The sequence below is a fragment of the Oncorhynchus masou genome, chromosome 2, assembly GCF_036934945.1.
Source record: "Oncorhynchus masou masou isolate Uvic2021 chromosome 2, UVic_Omas_1.1, whole genome shotgun sequence".
Lineage (NCBI taxonomy): Eukaryota > Metazoa > Chordata > Actinopteri > Salmoniformes > Salmonidae > Oncorhynchus > Oncorhynchus masou.
Window position 1 is genome coordinate 40,146,631 of NC_088213.1, and position 17,556 is coordinate 40,164,186.

Here is a 17,556-nt window from a genome sequence, read left to right on the forward strand (position 1 = left end):
TATTTTGAATACAAAAGATGTTGGGGAGGATGATAAGGGGGGCACCTGATATCTAATTGGTACATTTGCCCAAATAATTAGAATGAATGCTCATGACTGATATCACAGGACACTGTGTACGGCATTCCGAATAGGACAATCTGCATTTAAGAAGCCGTTCGCTGGTTTAATCCCTCCCTCTGAGGCCACTAATGGACATATTTACCTCTGTTCCATTCCAGTTAGCCCTGATTAAGACTGACAGGCCCACGGACCAATCACAGTGCACCTATTACCCGTATACCAACACTCTCTGACGTCTACCTTAATCTGATGAATAACTAGACAGGACTGAGGGAAGGCTATGCATTTGTTTGTAAAAGACCAAAATAACAAGCTGAAGATGGATACAGTACATTAAGGCTGATATACCTGCACTGCTCTCTCATCTACCTCTGAGCACTGTAATGCAAATCCAGTCTTTCCCCTCTCCTGCTCAGACTTTATCCTGCTGGAGGAGAACGTCTACTAGAAGACGTTTGAGTCTCTTAGCGCTGGCTGGAACACACACATTACGCTGTGCAAATAGATATTCCGTCTCATTATCCTGTCTTTTAAAGAAAGGAATAGGCAAGGTGCTCGTGGTGCCCGCGCATAATTTCCCCTTCACTTGTAATTCAAATATGGACAGTCAGGCAAAAGAGAGACAGAGAGAAGCAGGGTAGGGGATAGAGTTGATTGCTCTATTGGTTGCTATAGCAGGCAGTCAAACGGGGGTGGGGCTGGGGCTTCTCATGAAAGGGTTATTATTGAGTTACTGTAACTTACACCTGAAAGTTTTTCAAGGTCTTCTGTGAATCTGACTCTGGCTTCGAAATTCTTCACCACTTTGTACAAGTCATCAAGTACGTTGTTTTTTTTTTTTTTTTTTTTTTTTTTTTTTTTTACATCTTGAGCCAAGACCAGTAGAGAGGAGGGGGCAGAAGGATAAAGAGGGAGGTGGGGGGTGAAGTCAACATACTGTAACTGAAATAGAGATCTGAATTAAAAGAGGAGAAGATCCAAACGTAGTCCTTCTTAGGGACATGCTTTAGAAGGCAAGATTACGCGATACCTACCATATCTTTACAATTAATTTCTGCCAGCGAACTTCACATTCACATTGAACAACTCCCTAACAGGGTCAAGGAAAAGATGATTTAAACATCTATATTTATGTGAGGGCTAAAACAACATTGTGCAATTTGTCTCTGTCTCACTATATTTTAGCAACATCTGGTGCAGGGAGATTTAGGTTAGACAAGTAATTAGTGCCACATATTTGTCCTAAAGATGGGTGTATTTTCATTTAACAATCACTTCATCACTTTTCTGGATGTAAGCCTTGTTTGTTGCACACTCTACAGATGCACGCAGGTGCATTTTGGTGGGTCTACATTCAATGTCAAACCTTACAGTAACCTTGGGTCACCCAGAAAATAATACTTTGTTAACAAATCACTTGTGTGAACTTCTTGGTGTAGAAATGTGGCCACATTGACAAGTGAAAGGGAGGTAGTATTGCTCGTGTACTCAAGCAAAACAAAATTGTCCTCATAAAACCCTCGTATGATTACAAAGTTTGGCCTTGAGTGCTCCAAATGTTTGTCCCCTTCAATCTGCCATCTTACATACTGTATGTTAAGAATTGCACCCAGGATTAAATATTAAACATCAATGTCCCTTCCACAAACACAGTCTCTCTCTCCATCTCTCCCTCTTCTCTACACCTGGCCTATTTCACAACTCATCTATGTCAGCCTGAGTCTCCTTTGCTCTAGCTTTAGTTGCGCCCCCTCCCCTCCTCTGGCTGAGTTGTTTCTGCTTCTTAACTTTTCCAGATTGAGCTGTAAAGTCCTTTAAAATGGAAATGTACTTCATCATGGTCATTTGGCACACGGTGCTAATAAATCAAGGCCTGGCCGCCACTCCAGCAACTTAACGCAAAACAAACAGAGCTGGACGGCTCTACTTTCCCTGGACCTAATGGGGGTCACATTCAGAGAGACTCATTTACCCAACACACACATGATTGAATATTCTCAGGCAGGAAAAGGGACAAAACCCTTGTTTTTTTAAGTTCAGACAGATATGGATATGGGAGAGAACATAATATGTTTTAGGACTATATTTGGAAAATTCTGATTGATGCATATGAGGATGTGATGTGTGCATAAACAAAAACTCGAGAGTGATTACATTTTCAAGTGAATCAAACAGTTATCAAATATCTACATACTGTATAAACCTATAATAGCCTGGCAATACAAAATATGTTCTTTCACATTTGATTGTGAGAGAAAAAAGAAAACAATGAGATCAATTGTGATTCAACTCATTCCTCTGAATGGAATTATCTGCACACAGAAAGAAAATTCAAAATGTCTTCGCTGTATGGGCTCAATCAAAATATTCTGATCCTTGTTCCCAAAACTGAATATGTATGAACATCTCAAATATGCTGAATTTATTTTGAATATTTAATGAGATATAAAATATAAGTCTATTTAGGCAAATAATACAATCAGTCTCGTATGAATGTGCCAAAGATTGAAAATGAATGGTGAGCGGAAGAGAGACGAAGGGTGGGGGAGGGAAGAGGGGAAAATAACACAAGGTGTCTGAGGTTCATCAACATTCTATAACAGAACGCCACAGCCATATTCTCCAGCATCACGCACAGTCAAAATACCAATGTACAAATCTAAGCATCTCCAACACCCCCTCCATCTCTATCCCCCTCACTCGCTCTCTCTCTCTCTCTCTCTCCCCCGCTCTGTCCAATCACACACCAGTCCTTCTCAATAAAACAAATTAACTGATTAGACATTTTAATCTCAGTTGTCTTTGACCTTGTAGAATATATTACTGATGTCTACATCGTTGAGGCGATAATGTTGCTAGTTTTTTCTTAAAGACAGAAATGCCCTTTTTTAAAGGCGCAAGACATGCAAACAGGTTGAGGCAGATTGCTCACACAGACAGCAGCAGCAGCAGAGAGCCCCCTCTCCCCCTTCAGGCATCCAGCAGGGAAAGGGTTAAACTGGAATGCATTAACAAAAGAAAATTATAGCGTAAACAGTTCATAAAATCTCACAGCCCCTGATGTCGCGCTAGATCATTAAATTTCTGCAACAATTAGACCTTTTCTCACGGCGGCAAATTGGACCCGTTGCCATGGCAAATCTGAGCCCTTAAGTCATATATCTTTGATTGCGGAAAGGTCAGACGCAGACAGCCTAATAACTCAGGGAGCTGTTTGACAGATTTCATCCAAGCATGATCACATAACAGTGCAAAACTATGTCGGCAGTTGTTAAAAGCAGGGAGGGGTCAGGGAGAAGGTTGAGGTTATGGAATGTTTCTGCTTCACTGAGCCCAGCCTGATAATGTGCCTGACTGAGTTTAAATCCGGTGGAATAGCATTTTTAAGGGCATATTTTTTTACTCAGATCAATGGGGGGTGGGTCTTTTGGTTGAACAAATCTGGATTAGCCTATATAATGTTTTTAAGGATGGGTAATTCAATACACACATGCTAAAATATATACTCATTACACAATAGGAAAGACTGAAAGGAATGGCAGTGTTTTGAGACCACAATGATTCATCATGATTTATTTAGATGATGCCTTACCCCCTGATCAAACACATATGTTCAGGGAATTGAGATGAATGTCTCATCATGTCTTTTAGTTACAATGGCCACACAATCACATCTCACCGTTTGACTCACTCATGACCTTGACGTCACAACATTGCATAACAATAAGCTTTCTTTACTCCGTTAATTCCAAATGTCTGTTGTGTTTTTTTGTGTGTGCCTTCTTTCCTCATTCTGTAGACTGTAGTGGCATTTCAACTCTCTATCCCACAGGTGCTTGGTAAACCAATTGCAACACCACCCCCTGCTGGACAAAACAGGAATCGCTCTGATAGGAGGGACACTGACAGGTCCTCTCTGCCATATAAGACATTATCAGTAATGTAGCCCCGTGGGAGCATGTGAGAGTATGACAGAGAGTGTGATAGACAGGCTTTCTGTCGGTCCACATCCTGCTTCTCCCCTTCAGCAGAGAGACACTGAGGACGCAATGCCTCTTGGGAGTTACTCTATGACAATGAGGGGGTGTGCTGGAGGCTGAAGGGGAGTAGACAAGGCTCAGCTGGACAGCAGACGCCTACCTTCTAGTCTCCTATACCCTCCCCATCTCAGACTGCCTCAGTGATCTTCCCCCTAAGTCTCTGTTAATGACACAGTCGAAGTCTCTCTCACTGACCCAATCTTTGAAGGCCGGATTCTTAACTTAGTAAGTGAAGGACTTATGATGTGCTATACATCAAACAGAAATGTGGGCCCTCGGTAACAGTCTCCCTCTATGAGTGCCTCCTGCTCCTCTGACCTCCTGTTTTCCTCTCCTGTCTGTGGCCCAAACCCTGGATCTAACACCATCTACTTCCATGGAGTAAGAGGGAATCGCCAGCCTTTTGGCCCTTGTAACATTGTGGATGTGCAAAGCCATGAGGAGTGCCCTTGGGGCAGCCATAATAAAGTCAAGCGTCTGTAAGAACTAAAACTGCTGAACTGGAACATTACAGGACTAAGGAACCATGATTCAAGAACAACAAAGTAAAATGACACGGTGTACAACAGGGAGCTAGTGGAGGTGGAGGGGGGGTTAATTAATACAAAGCATTTTAAAGCAAACCCACCGCTTCCCCACTCGGAAACAGCAGGTATCCATGATAAGCGGCTCATCACACACACAAGGAGAAGGTGTTTCAACGGCAACACTCTGAGATTAATAGTGCCTCAGGTCCTGTGGCCTCCCGTTGCTCCCCAGCACTCCAGACTTCTTAACCAAGATAATTCACTGACACAATGTCACTTCTGATAATTGGGGCGCGTCACTGAGCTCGCTCACCTGTCTCTGCACAGGTGCAGAGGTGTCATCACTGGAGGAGCAGGATATCTAGTCTTTCACTCCTCTGAGCAAAGAACAGCTGCTGCAGGGCCAGAAAGAAGAGGAGGAAGAGGAAGACGAAGAAGTTCCTCAAACAGTATAACAGTGTTCTATACCGTCATAATGACCCGCTAAAAGGTGTCAGAGAAGGAGAGAATCGAGGAAATAAAGAGAAGCAAATGGAGGGAAAGAAATGAAAGAGGTAAAAAGCACATCACTTGGGATTAATTGTCTTAAGAGCCTAAATATTTCCACTGTGGCTCATGAACACTAAAGGCCAGGGGTCTCACTTGTTGTTGGGGCGGAGGTTATGAGCGGGTCAGTTATAATGGCGTCGCCCTGCATGGTTGCGATTCCACATTCATTACACAATTTACAATTACTGCTACCTATTTCCCCGAGAGGGGTGGGCAAACCATTACCACGACGACTCAAATGAAGTGGATAATTGTGTCTCTCTGCGGCATATTGGGAGACAAGAGAAAGTGGGAGAAAGAGACACAGACCGAAGAGGGAGAGGGAGACAGTGATGTCGTCGGCCAAAAGCACACCAAGTCAGGGATCCTGAAACCTTTGACTGAGAAGAGGACTGAGTTATCTGGCCTGTTACTTCCCCATGCAGATGGGCTCAGTTTAGACCCAGTAAAAACAGAAACAAAAGAGATGGGTCTCAGATCTAAATAGGCCACAAACTGCTATCCAACTCCAAATGTAGGAGCGAGCAGTCGAGCGCAGGAAAGACTAGGCTATAATTCAGAATGTAAGGACGTGTATATGTTTGCACGAAAGTCAGAAAACAAAAACAGAATACATAAACAGAACATGAACAGAAACAGAGATTCGCCATTGACATCTCTTGAATGATAAACCTAGGATGAAGGCCAATGATTTTAGAACAGGCCTACACAGACTTGCCAAACTTTGTGCCATTACTATCCTTTGTCTTAGTACAGTTGTCATGTAAGGCTTGTACCCGTATGAAATATTAATTCTGCATAATAACTTTCAAAGGGGAATAAAGTATGGAGTTAATTATTAATCATATGTATATTCAAGGCATCTCTTTTTTTCAGATGCACAAAAATATTCCCAGACAGTTGCCACTCGAGGAGGAAAAAGAATCCCCATGACACTAAATCCAAGGAAGGATGTTAACTAAGTACTGATAGTACCCTCTAGAACACGTACCTACTTACAACATCCATTTCGCAGGCATGAGGGTCTATGTAGTTCAAACAATGTGCCTAAGTACAGCAAATGCTGGCAAACCCACATTAAAACCATAGTTTTGTCCAACAACACAACATAGGCTAGTCCGAGAGGACAGTGCAACAAGGTCAGCTAATTGGCCGACGCCATAACCCATCAACGGTAGTGGGGAAATAAAGCAACACTGATGAGGGGAAGTGCTCATCACAGAGACGATGGATATCTCATTTACTGCATTCTGTCCCATTTCAACACAATTTGCGATGAGACAGTTAATATGCATGTTACCCATTTGAGAGGTCATTTGAGCGGGTGCGAGACGAACCATTTCAGTGTCAATTTACAGCAATCCTCATTGTCAAATAGAGGGAAAGTGAGTACTTCCCAGTCCCATTCTTCAGAGCTCTTTAGTTTAATTCAATTTTACCTTCCAATACCTTATGAAATGCAGGAAGTCTTCCCCATATCGCATTATGAGAGTGAAAAGACATCAAGCTGGTTCTGTAGGCTCTAGTATATTTTTATGCAGGGTAGCCGGTAGGGTAGCCTAGTGTTTAGAGCGGTGGACTAGTAACCGAAAGGTTGCAAGTTCGAATCCCCGAGCTGACAAGGTACAAATCTGTCGTTCCTCTCCTGAACAGGCAGTTAACCCACTGTTCCTAGGCCGTCATTGAAAATAAGAATTTGTTCTTAACTGACTTGCCTAGTAAAATAAAGGTAAAAAAAAAAAATGCATGTAAAAAAAAAGGTGAATTTTTCACCTTTTTCTTTAAGTGTGGAGTAGTGAAGATGATCCTTTCTGGGTGATTCAAACACCTCAACACTGTCTGAGACATCACTCCCAGCTATAGAATACACCAGACAGATGTTACTCAGTCTTGCTCGCCAGCCGTGTGCGTCTTGGACACAATCTGATAGAATTTTTTTTTATTTATTTGCAAGCGACTCCAAACAGAACTGAACTTAACCTAGTAGGAGAGTTTTGTGTTCTCATTTACGGAGAAAAGCCACCGCAAATATTGAGAGACGACATTATCTACAAGTCCGTAAGTCCACAGAAGCCTTTGGAATGACAGCAAAACATGTCTGTGGAGACATAGGGGAAATTACGACATTGACTTAGAAGTAAATACCATGAGCCAGAAAACGTTGGCCATTGGTGATAAAACAAATTTACCTATGCCATTTCTTAGATCGGGGGGTGTCTGGCGCGCAAGAAACGCAACACATTATGGGTAACAACAGGTTAAACAAAAGACTAATAAAGGGAGAGAAATCATTTTGGAACAGACACGGGTAACATATTTCTCCTGCCTTTGAGACAGAGCAATAAAACAAAGAGACATGGCCACCCACTGGTAGTGTTTGGTGGAGCATATGGAGCTATGAATCAGAGTCATCCTGCATAGTGCTAAAATACCCATTCTCTAATTCCCTCAAATCTTATGCTTTATATGTTAGCCATGCAAGGACCACTGTCTCTGATATCAACTGTGCTCATTGCCGACAGACACAGGTGCTTGCTTTACCTCAACAGGCCCTTTAAAACAGAAGAAAACAACGAACGGAGGAAACACTCGGCTAAACGTTCTAAATGCAGGTTCCTCAACCAATAAACCAGTAGCCTTCTCTCCATTCTAAGATCACAAAATGCAAGTCTTGAAAAATCATTCACACGCTTCCCATGGTGGTATTTGGAGACGGTTGATGAGTGATCCATGAGACGCGAGACGAATCTTAACGAGGCCAAAGCAACAACTCTGTCCTTCTCCCAATTATGTTCAAACTTCTCTCCCCTCCATCTCCCCCCCCCCTTTTCTTTTACCACATGAATAATAGGTCAGATGTGATCGAACTACACCAGACAGCTCTTCCCGGATTCACAATCAATACTGGTCACTAATGTCTGAGACGCTTGATTCCATATTTAAATAACAGGAAACGTGATGGCATTGTGGCACGTATCATGTCCCCAAAGTCATATACGATTAGACACGATTGTTTCATCCACTGCCGAGCGGGGGGGGGGGGGGGGGGAATACATTCAACTAATTAACAGGGGCTCTAACCATTGCACTGCATGTCTTATGAAATGTTTAAAGCACATAACACATGCAGGCACACCAGATACATATAGAACTGGAAAAGACACTGCATGGGAGTTGACAGATATAGAATAATAAAATAAAACAGATTCTGAACACATTTCCTTGCTCAGTACATTATGATGGCTGCAGGCGCTACCTTTGTCTCCATCCCAGCATTGACTAAAACGGTGTATTGTAACACGACACCCATGATTTCATGCAATATGGAGGATTATGGAATTGAATTGAACGCTCTGCTTTTTTGTTCACATTTCTAAATTAGGATTTTCTGCCTCCATAATGACATAGAGTAGTCTCTTTTTTTGTCAAATCAATGGCAGCTATTTATGTGAGCAATAATCCCTCGCCCAGCACTGAACTGCCAAAAGAGTGACGGTTTAAAGTAATGCCTAAAAACAAAAAAAAGGCAGTAAATGAATGCAAATTGGTTTCTCTCCATTTAGAACGTCCGTCTTTGAGAACATACCCAGTGGAAACAAATCATAGCACTTGAAATAATTCAAAGGAAAAGAAGCTCACTTTGATTTGCAAAAGAAGAGAATGGACCCCCGTGTTCGGTACAGTAAGGTTATGATAGAACGTTCAGAAACCCTCGCATCTCAACAGAACATGAATGCCTGACAAGTATGCTATCATCCAAGAGATCATTAAGCAAAAGGGTTGAAGTGCCATCTCCAATGTGTGGGGGATGCCATGGCAACAGGGTTCGCCCTGCTTGAGAGACAAGATAAAAACAATGAGGCAGGGTGCAGGCAGGGCGCTGAACGATCGGCACTGATCGATGGATCCTCTCCTCTCTGTTATCCCCCTTCAGAGAGGAGGGAGGGAGGGAGGGAGGGAGGGAGGGAGGGAGGGAGGGAGGGAGGGAGGGAGGGGGGGGAGGGAGGGAGGGAGGGAGGGAGGGAGGGAGGGAGGGAGGGAGGGAGGGAGGGAGGGAGGGAGGGAGGGAGGGAGGGAGGGAGGGAGGGAGGGAGGGAGGGAGGGAGGGAAAGGCCAACCTGCTTTAGGCTTCATAGGTGCAGCAGGAATAGTGAGAACCTTCTTCAAAGCCCTAATTGTTTCCTCACAAGGGTCTAATTGAACATGCTATACAGTGTATTTGCATACAAGCAATTTCACACCATTACTTCATACAAAGGCTAGGGAACATCATGTCAACAAAACTGGACTGAACGACCTGTGAGGAGGCTTCCAGCTATTTTAAATTCTGCAATCATCCTGCCCGCTTTGACTACAGGAAAAAAGAATATTATGCATACATACTGTATACTTCTGTGTAGTTACTGCACTTTGAGTTTGAGTGAGGTGAGCCCTGAGTCTCTTTTCTGCATTATCTTTTGCAGATGTCAGCACAGTTAGAGTGTTGTGCTAAACCCCAGCAGGATGCCAGCTAAATGCCATCATGTTAGGGCTGTGGTTGTTTGCTTCTTTTAATTTTCAGAATGATAAGCACCCCATGTCCCCCCCTCTCTCAAAGGCGCTCGTGCACACACACAGGCACACACACACACGCACGCACACACACACACACACACACACACACACACACACACACACACACAGTTACTTCACTTACTAACACCATGTGCTAATCAATCTGGTGAAAGCAATCTGTCAGGAAATCTTTAGCATTAAGAAACCCTCCTTGAATAAGGATAAGGCCCATCCACAGGGCAGGGCACGGCAGGGATTTAGGAATAGCTGTCTTTACGCATCCCTCTTGTCAATAAGGATTATGAGCACGCTTTTATCTATTCAACCACACATACCAGCCACTCACTTAAATGGATGAATAGTTTAGTTATAAAATACTCACATAAATACATTCAAATCCTAACCCAATTCAAATTCCAACACCATATGCCTATGGTGAGATCAAATCTTTCTTTTTATTCCTAGGTAATTCACTGAAGGCAATCTTTTAACATACTTATTTAAGACCTCAAAGGATAAACATAGCCCACCTATTGTTGACGGCACAGCACCTTTATGCTCATTTTAAGACCGACAATTCCTTTGAGAATATGCCATTCAGCGACCGACAGAAGCCGCATGCAAAGCAGGAGAATTGAAGAAGGATGCTGAACAAAAGAGATATTATTATGATCTACCAAAATACTGCTGAATATTTAAAAAATGAACTGTGTTTACAGATATTTCAATAGAGCAGAAATAGCCTTATTTATATCTACGCCATCAAATAAATAGAACCAAGTACAAATAGTGAAGAACAAATAAAAGCAAATTTTGACATTTTGCATTCAAACGCCTTCATTTATAGGTCAGACCGAACACCAGCCGACCTCACATTGTTTCTAAATGCCATTTTGTTAAACAGGGACACTGGAATTAATTAATGTGCGGGTAGCTGCCACTGTCAAGAGGCGCGCATTAAAATCAATGATTAATAAATTCAAAACACACAACAAACTCAGAGGGGAGATGAAAATAGTATTGTGCTCCCTAGGAAGCAGCCCCAGTGCGGGTCCTCCAACCAACGAGGCGGCCACTCAGATGCCTAATGGAAAGTAGCCGACGCCAGCTGTGTGCCTGTGAATAAAATCACTTTAATTAAAGGAATTACAATGGAAAGGAACCGGGAATATGTGGAACAGATTTGACAGGAAGCGGCCCTCGTGTTCGACACACACTCCCTCCAAAAACATAAAGACTTAAAGGAACAAGAGGGTCTTTGTGTTGCCCTTTTCAAATAAGCCTATAATTCCCTCATGCTTTATTATACACAGCACTGTACAGTCTGGTTAGAGATTTGATCATATCTGTCCTCCTCAATTTAAAACACTAGGCCAAAGACTGGTACTATGGCAACTCCAGATATCATGTTAAAATAAGACAAATGAAATGTTTGTTTTTCATTATTAACAAGGATGATGCAATTGATAACCCTGCTGGTTTGTTTGTGAAATGACAGCAAATAACAATAAGAGGGTCGTAGGAAAAAAAAATATATATTCTTCTGACATTGAATCAACACTTCGTTAGGTTATACATCATAGCAAGATTTCAAATCACAAATTACACTACTGGCAGTTGTGAGAGCTATTGTCGTCCAAACACTATGGAGGCGGAATATGGGCCTACTAAAAAAATATGGATCATATTAGACTTTCATTAAATATATAATCACAAGAAAGGAGAATATTTAACTCCAAATGTGCAGATGTAGCAAAGAATAGGGGAAATAGCCACAATTTCCCTCCCAAACTGCTTTTTGTAGAAAGCAATGGCTTCACTGACCCTGTAGCTAATATGAGAGGCCACAAGGGGGTGGCAGATGCACACTTAAACAGCATGACAAAACCTGAGCGATGTTCAATCTCTCTGCTCCAGTGTCTGTTCAACAGAGATTTCACATAAAGGAAGAGCACTAGATGAACTAGATCAGATCTCTAGTGCTCACAGCTGTTGATCACCACCATGAGAGCTTAACAGTAGCCATAAGGATATTCAGAACTACATGTACCAAATGCAAAACATCAGGATTCGTTCCTGAATAGAGTCCATATTCATCTAGCAGGGCAGCAGGGCAATTCTACGATTGCATTATAATACTGAACCCTCCCTGACGTTTTACTTTGCGTTAATCTCCTTTATCAACACAGTCGTTATTGTCATTAATAACAATTACCACTATGATAAGGTTCATTTTACCATGCCACGCTCCTTAATGTTTCCCTCAATATATCAGTGAGATAAGCCTTCACAAGATGTATAGCAACATCATAACCAAATCAAGATTTGTGTCCTGACAAAAATGATGTTGACGGGCAAACGCTATCTTGGTCTGACTACGTTATTTGAGGGAGAAGTGAAGTAAACTGATTATAATGAACCAAATGAACAAATTAGCAACAATGAAGTGTATTGTACGGTAATTTAGTTGCAACAAGCAACCATGGCTTTGATGAAAGTAGCACAAATGGAACATGTAGAAAAAGCTAGTATTCAAGTATTCAAGTAGTAGAAACCATGCTTGGCTAAGAGCATGGTTCCACTTCCGTAACCTAAAAAAAAGCTGAACTGTTGGCTAGCTGAGGCGTTACATTTATTTAATATCTTCACGAGCATTGCTTTATATCGTAATGATGAATATAGTTAATAAAATATTGACGCGTAAGAGATAGATACTAAATCAGTGACATCAAAGCGTATATACACACTGTAGCAACTTGTTTACAAGAGCTAATGTGTCCCTGAAGGGAATAGCCTGGTTATTAGCAACCAAAAACAAGTGCTGTGAACAGCCTCTCGCTGTGGGAAGTATGAAATATCAGCAGAGAGAACGGCAGTGTTTTCTAGGACGTATCATACCCACCTCCACCCTCAACCTACTTCTGACAGTTCTGGGCAACATGTAACATGTAGCAGTAAAAAGTTGTTGACACTTGCAGTTGCCATGCAGGTGGTGGAAGATGGATAAAGACCATACAGTAAACATGCATTGAGTTATGAGGGATACTGAAACTAATTTAGATAAATAAGTGAATAAGATTATGCTTAGAACATTTTGAGGTGATATCTGTGGCACAGTTACAATAATCTGTTGGTTTTCCATGATCAGTTTTACCAGTATTTCCATCCTAACTTCCTGTGGCTCCATTGTGGATGAGGTCAGTATAAAAATCACCTCATAGTATGTAAATCTATAGTAGAATATCTTCAAATACTCATATTTTCACAGTAGAGTATATCACAAACCTCTTATCCGATGGGTAGGGCTTCATCAGGTGTCTTTGATGAGTGCTTCAAGATCGCCTGTAATCACACACCAAACACAAATCTAGCTTACTGTCTTTGCATGGGCTAGAACACAACAAACACTTTAGTTGACACTATTCGTCATAGGCCTATGGGTCTACAAATAGACAATTTAAAGTATATACTTTTAATAATGCACAACATATTGTAAGTTAACAAAAAACAGTCTGTGGGAATATAGGAATATAGGAATAGGAATATAGGCTAATTTGAATTATAAATAAATAGTTTGCACATGTATATGTAGATTAAAGATACACTTCCCTATTGGACAATGAATCTAAACCTTTTAATTTGGCAAAAAAACAAGCATTTTTTATGTTTCAAATGTTTCAAATAAACACCTCTTCAAAGAGTATCTTAAATAAGATGTCTCAAGATTGAAATCTTGTGTTTGTCAGCAGTCTACCGGTATAATGTTTGTAGGCCTACATAGGCTCTCGGACTGTATTTATGTCACTTGCAAGTGCAACCAACAACATATACAGCACCTATATGCTTCCTTCTCTCAACTACTACCGGTCGGGAAAATTCAACGTTTGCCGTTCAGTATAATAAAAGGTTGCAAATGCATTCACTTTACATTTAACGCGTGACACAACTCCATCTTCAATTGTAATCGACTTCTGGACACAACACATTTTCTAAATTAAATGGACAAGGACAGCGTCAGCCCAAGATTTCGTTCCGCTCAGTGCTCAGGGACGTTTTGCTCATTCAAAGTTGGGGTGTGGTTTATTTAAATACAGTTTCCCCGCCCCTCCCTTTGTGGGCGTGAGAAGAACTACGGGGCGTGTTTCGTCTTGTCGCATATGTAAACACTGGCATGCCGTCTGAAAGCCACGTGGTCCCTTATTGACAGCTTCTGTGACAGTGACAGATACTGCAGCTCTCTCTCGCTCATCTATTTGTTTTTCTTGATTATCAGGATTTTTCTTTTTGGCATTATGTCGTTTCCATCCGTTCTACTATTTTCATACTTTTGTGGGAGTTGATGATTTAAAGCTATAATCCTTCATTGAAACGATAACAAAGCTTTCTACCTGCACCTTTTCGCTAAAAAGCTACGGGATGGGGCTGGAGAAATGTAACCACTCTCAAATGTATAGACATGGCTATGGATGCAAGGGCTGACCATCCATGATATCAAATGTATGCTTTGAGGCTATACAGTGTTTGTTTCCTTGTATGTTGTTTACAAACATTGGAGCTTATATTTTGGGTTCTGACGGGGTACGACAGTTGAACTAAACTCATCAGCTATTTCTAAGTTATATTCTTCAAGAATCAATGGGTACACGTGATTAATTCATAAGTCAAATAATTTATGTAGCAACTAAGGATTCTTGCTTTAAACTGTGGTATCATAGCTTATCGAGTAAACTAGTATACTGTTACAGGCTGAAATGTAAATACTGGGCTTGAGGTCAGAACTGTAGCTCTTGTCTTTGTAGTTAATTGATTGACTAATATTACTGATTAGCCAATCAGGTCCCAGGACCCAATCAGTCCTAGAGGGGAAGGATGAAAACCAGCAGTGCTACGAACCTTGACGGCTGGATTTGAATATATCATGCAAAATAGCATCTAAGCCCTTCTATAGCCTGTCCCAAATTAGTATAACATTGTACTGCATTACTGTAATAACGATATCATTTTTGTTTCATTTGCATGAGAGTAGGACAACATGTACTGTATAGGCCTATGTGAACAGCTAGACAGGTCACCCCCAGAGACTGCTCACTTTATCCTGTTCACTAAAGGTGCTCTGACTGAATGAAAGTTCCTGTGGGATGTGGTTCATTAGCACCCCCTCCTAAAAAGACAGCAATGGGGCTTTGGTGAGGTTGGCCTGCTAACAACAGCGTGATCTGAGGGCCTACCGTATAGGGTACAACGAAGTGGGCCTACAGTATAAATCAACCTTCCCCTCAGCCCTCTGTGCTGTTAATGTTCTAAAAACAATCGCAAAATGAATTGAGTGCACATAGATAGAATACTTTCACATCTTTCTTTTCATGTCTCCCTCTCTCTCAACCGCACAGTGCAGCTATGTAGACTTACAGGACCAGTCAAAAGTTTGTACACAGCTACTCATATATTTTATATTTGAGATATTTCAAAGTAGCCACCCTTTGCCGTAGATGAGAGCTTTGCACACTCTTGGCATTCTCCCAACCAGCTTCATGAGGTAGTCACCTGGAATGCATTTCAATTAACAGGTGTGCCTTGCTAAATATTCATTTGTGGAATTTTGTTCTTTCTTAATGCATTTAAGCCAATCAGTTGTGTTGTGACAAGGTAGGGGTGGTATACATAAGATAGCCCTATTTGGTAAAAGACCAAGTTCATATAATGGGATGAACAGCTCAAATAAGCAAAGAGAAACGACAGTCCATCATTACTTTAAGACATGAAGGTCAGTCAATTCTGAAAATTTTAAGAACTTTGAATGTTTCTTCAAGTGCAGTCGCAAAAAACATCAAGCGCTATGATGAAACTGGCTCTCATGAGGGCCGCCACATGAAAGGAAGACCCAGAGTTACCTCTGCTGCAGAGGATACGTTCATTCGAGTTAACTTCACCTCAGTATTGCAGTCCAAATAAATGCTTCACAGAGTTTAAGTAAGACACATTTCAACATCAACTGTTCAGAGGAGACTGTTTGAATCAGGCCTTCATGGTCGAATTGCTGCAAAGAAACCACTACTAAAAGGACACTAATAATAAGAAGAGACTTGCTTGGGCCAAGAATCACGAGCAATGAACCCTGAGGAAATCTTTCCTTTGGTCTGATGAGTCCAAATTTGAGATTTCTGGTTTCAACCCGCCGTGTCTTTGTAATCTCCGCATGTGTGGTTCCCACCTTGAATCATGAAGGAAAGGTGAGATGGTGTGGGGGTGTTTTGCTGGTGACACCATCAGTGATTTATTTAGTATTCAAGGCACACTTAACCAGCATGGCTACCACAGCATTCCACAGCACTACTCCATCCTGTCTCGTTTGCACTTAGTGGGACTATAATTTGTTTTCAAGAGGGAGAGTGATGGAGTGCTGCATCAGATCACCTGGCCTCCACAATATTCCAACCTCAACCCAATTGAGATGGTTTGGGATGAGTTGGACCGCAGAGTGAAGGAAAAGCAGCCAACAAGTGCTCTGCATATGTGGGAACTCCTTCAAGACTGTTGGAAATGCATTCCAGGTGAAGCTGGTTGAGAGAATGCCAAGAGTGTGCAAAGCTGTCATTAAGGTAAAGGGTGGCTACTTCGAAGAATCTAAAATATATTTTGATTTGTTTTATTTTTTTGGTTACGACATTATTCCATATGTTTGATTTCATAGTTTTGATGTCTTCACTATTATTCTACAATGTAGAAAATAGTACAAATAAAGAAAAACCCATGAATGAGTAGGTGTGTCCAGACTTATGACTGGTACTGTAGGTCACATAGTTTTGTTCATTCCCTCCATTCTCTCTAGCTCCTTGAAGAACAGAAACTCACCATCTAGTCCAGATAGGCGACATGGGTATGGTTGTTGTGTATGTCATCTCTGTGAGCCATTTCAAGTTCTTCAGGGCTGAACTGTCCACTTCTCTGATGAACATAGAAAGGGCAATCATCCACCCCACACACACCCGTCAACTTCAGACCACTTCAGAGCTGCACAGATCAAGAGGGTGTGGTTAAGGGCCAAAACTGACCAAATAACCTAGGTAGATATAGATTATTCGTATAGGTATGTATTGCAAACCAATATGAGCTTAACTCATATTCATTGTATTGTATATGTTGATTGATACTAATAATTTAAAAATGTAAATACTGCATGTGGGACTATGGGAAACCTGAAAATGTGATGAATATCAGTGCTATTTTACTGCTACCGTCCCTCTGCTGCCCCCTGCCTTGCCTCAGGGATAAAATGTGTCACCAAGTGGCCTACTTGACATGACAAAACATGTTTCCATCGACCCTAAAGTGTCAGTCAGACTCCCAATTGAAAAGTATGTCAGCACATTTTCTCCCTTGCACCTTTGACCAAATTTGTATTATTATACATGCACCTTTTTCTTGTTCAAAGCAGAATCCTTACATCAATTTAGTAATTCCGATGTTGACCCACTCTGCCATTTTTAATTGCAATTTTGAATGACATAAAACACAAACGCTGGCCTATGACTGTTTCTATGTAGGTGGAAACCCCTTTAGCATGGTCAGCGTCTCCTGTACCCCCTATCTAGGTGTGAACTCTGGTGGCTGGTGGTTCAGCCAATGGGCACCTGCTGCTGCCACAAGCGTCTGAGCTGTGAGAACAAAGGGGCCATTGAGTGCATAACAGCTGTTGTGCTGTTGCCTGCCTGGTTGCCTGAGGGCCTCATGCCCCAAGAGCCTGTCTGATGGGTGAAGCCCCCCCCTCTCTTTAAAGAGACAGCAAGGGCCCCTGCTGCTTTAATGCAGCATTAATTACTGAA

At 41.7% G+C, this 17,556-nt stretch overlaps 1 long non-coding RNA gene across 1 annotated transcript in view; it reads right to left on the reverse strand.

Moving 5' to 3' along the window:
• Nucleotides 1-13,787, reverse strand: part of LOC135554120 (uncharacterized) — a 121,995-nt gene extending 108,208 nt beyond the window's left edge. Inside the window, exons 1-2 of the long non-coding RNA XR_010457654.1 lie at nucleotides 13,662-13,787; nucleotides 13,019-13,075 (exon numbers count right to left, since the gene is read on the reverse strand). This is a non-coding gene — a long non-coding RNA (uncharacterized LOC135554120). The remainder of the gene's footprint in view (nucleotides 1-13,018; nucleotides 13,076-13,661) is intronic.
• Between the last annotated feature and the right edge of the window lie 3,769 nt (nucleotides 13,788-17,556).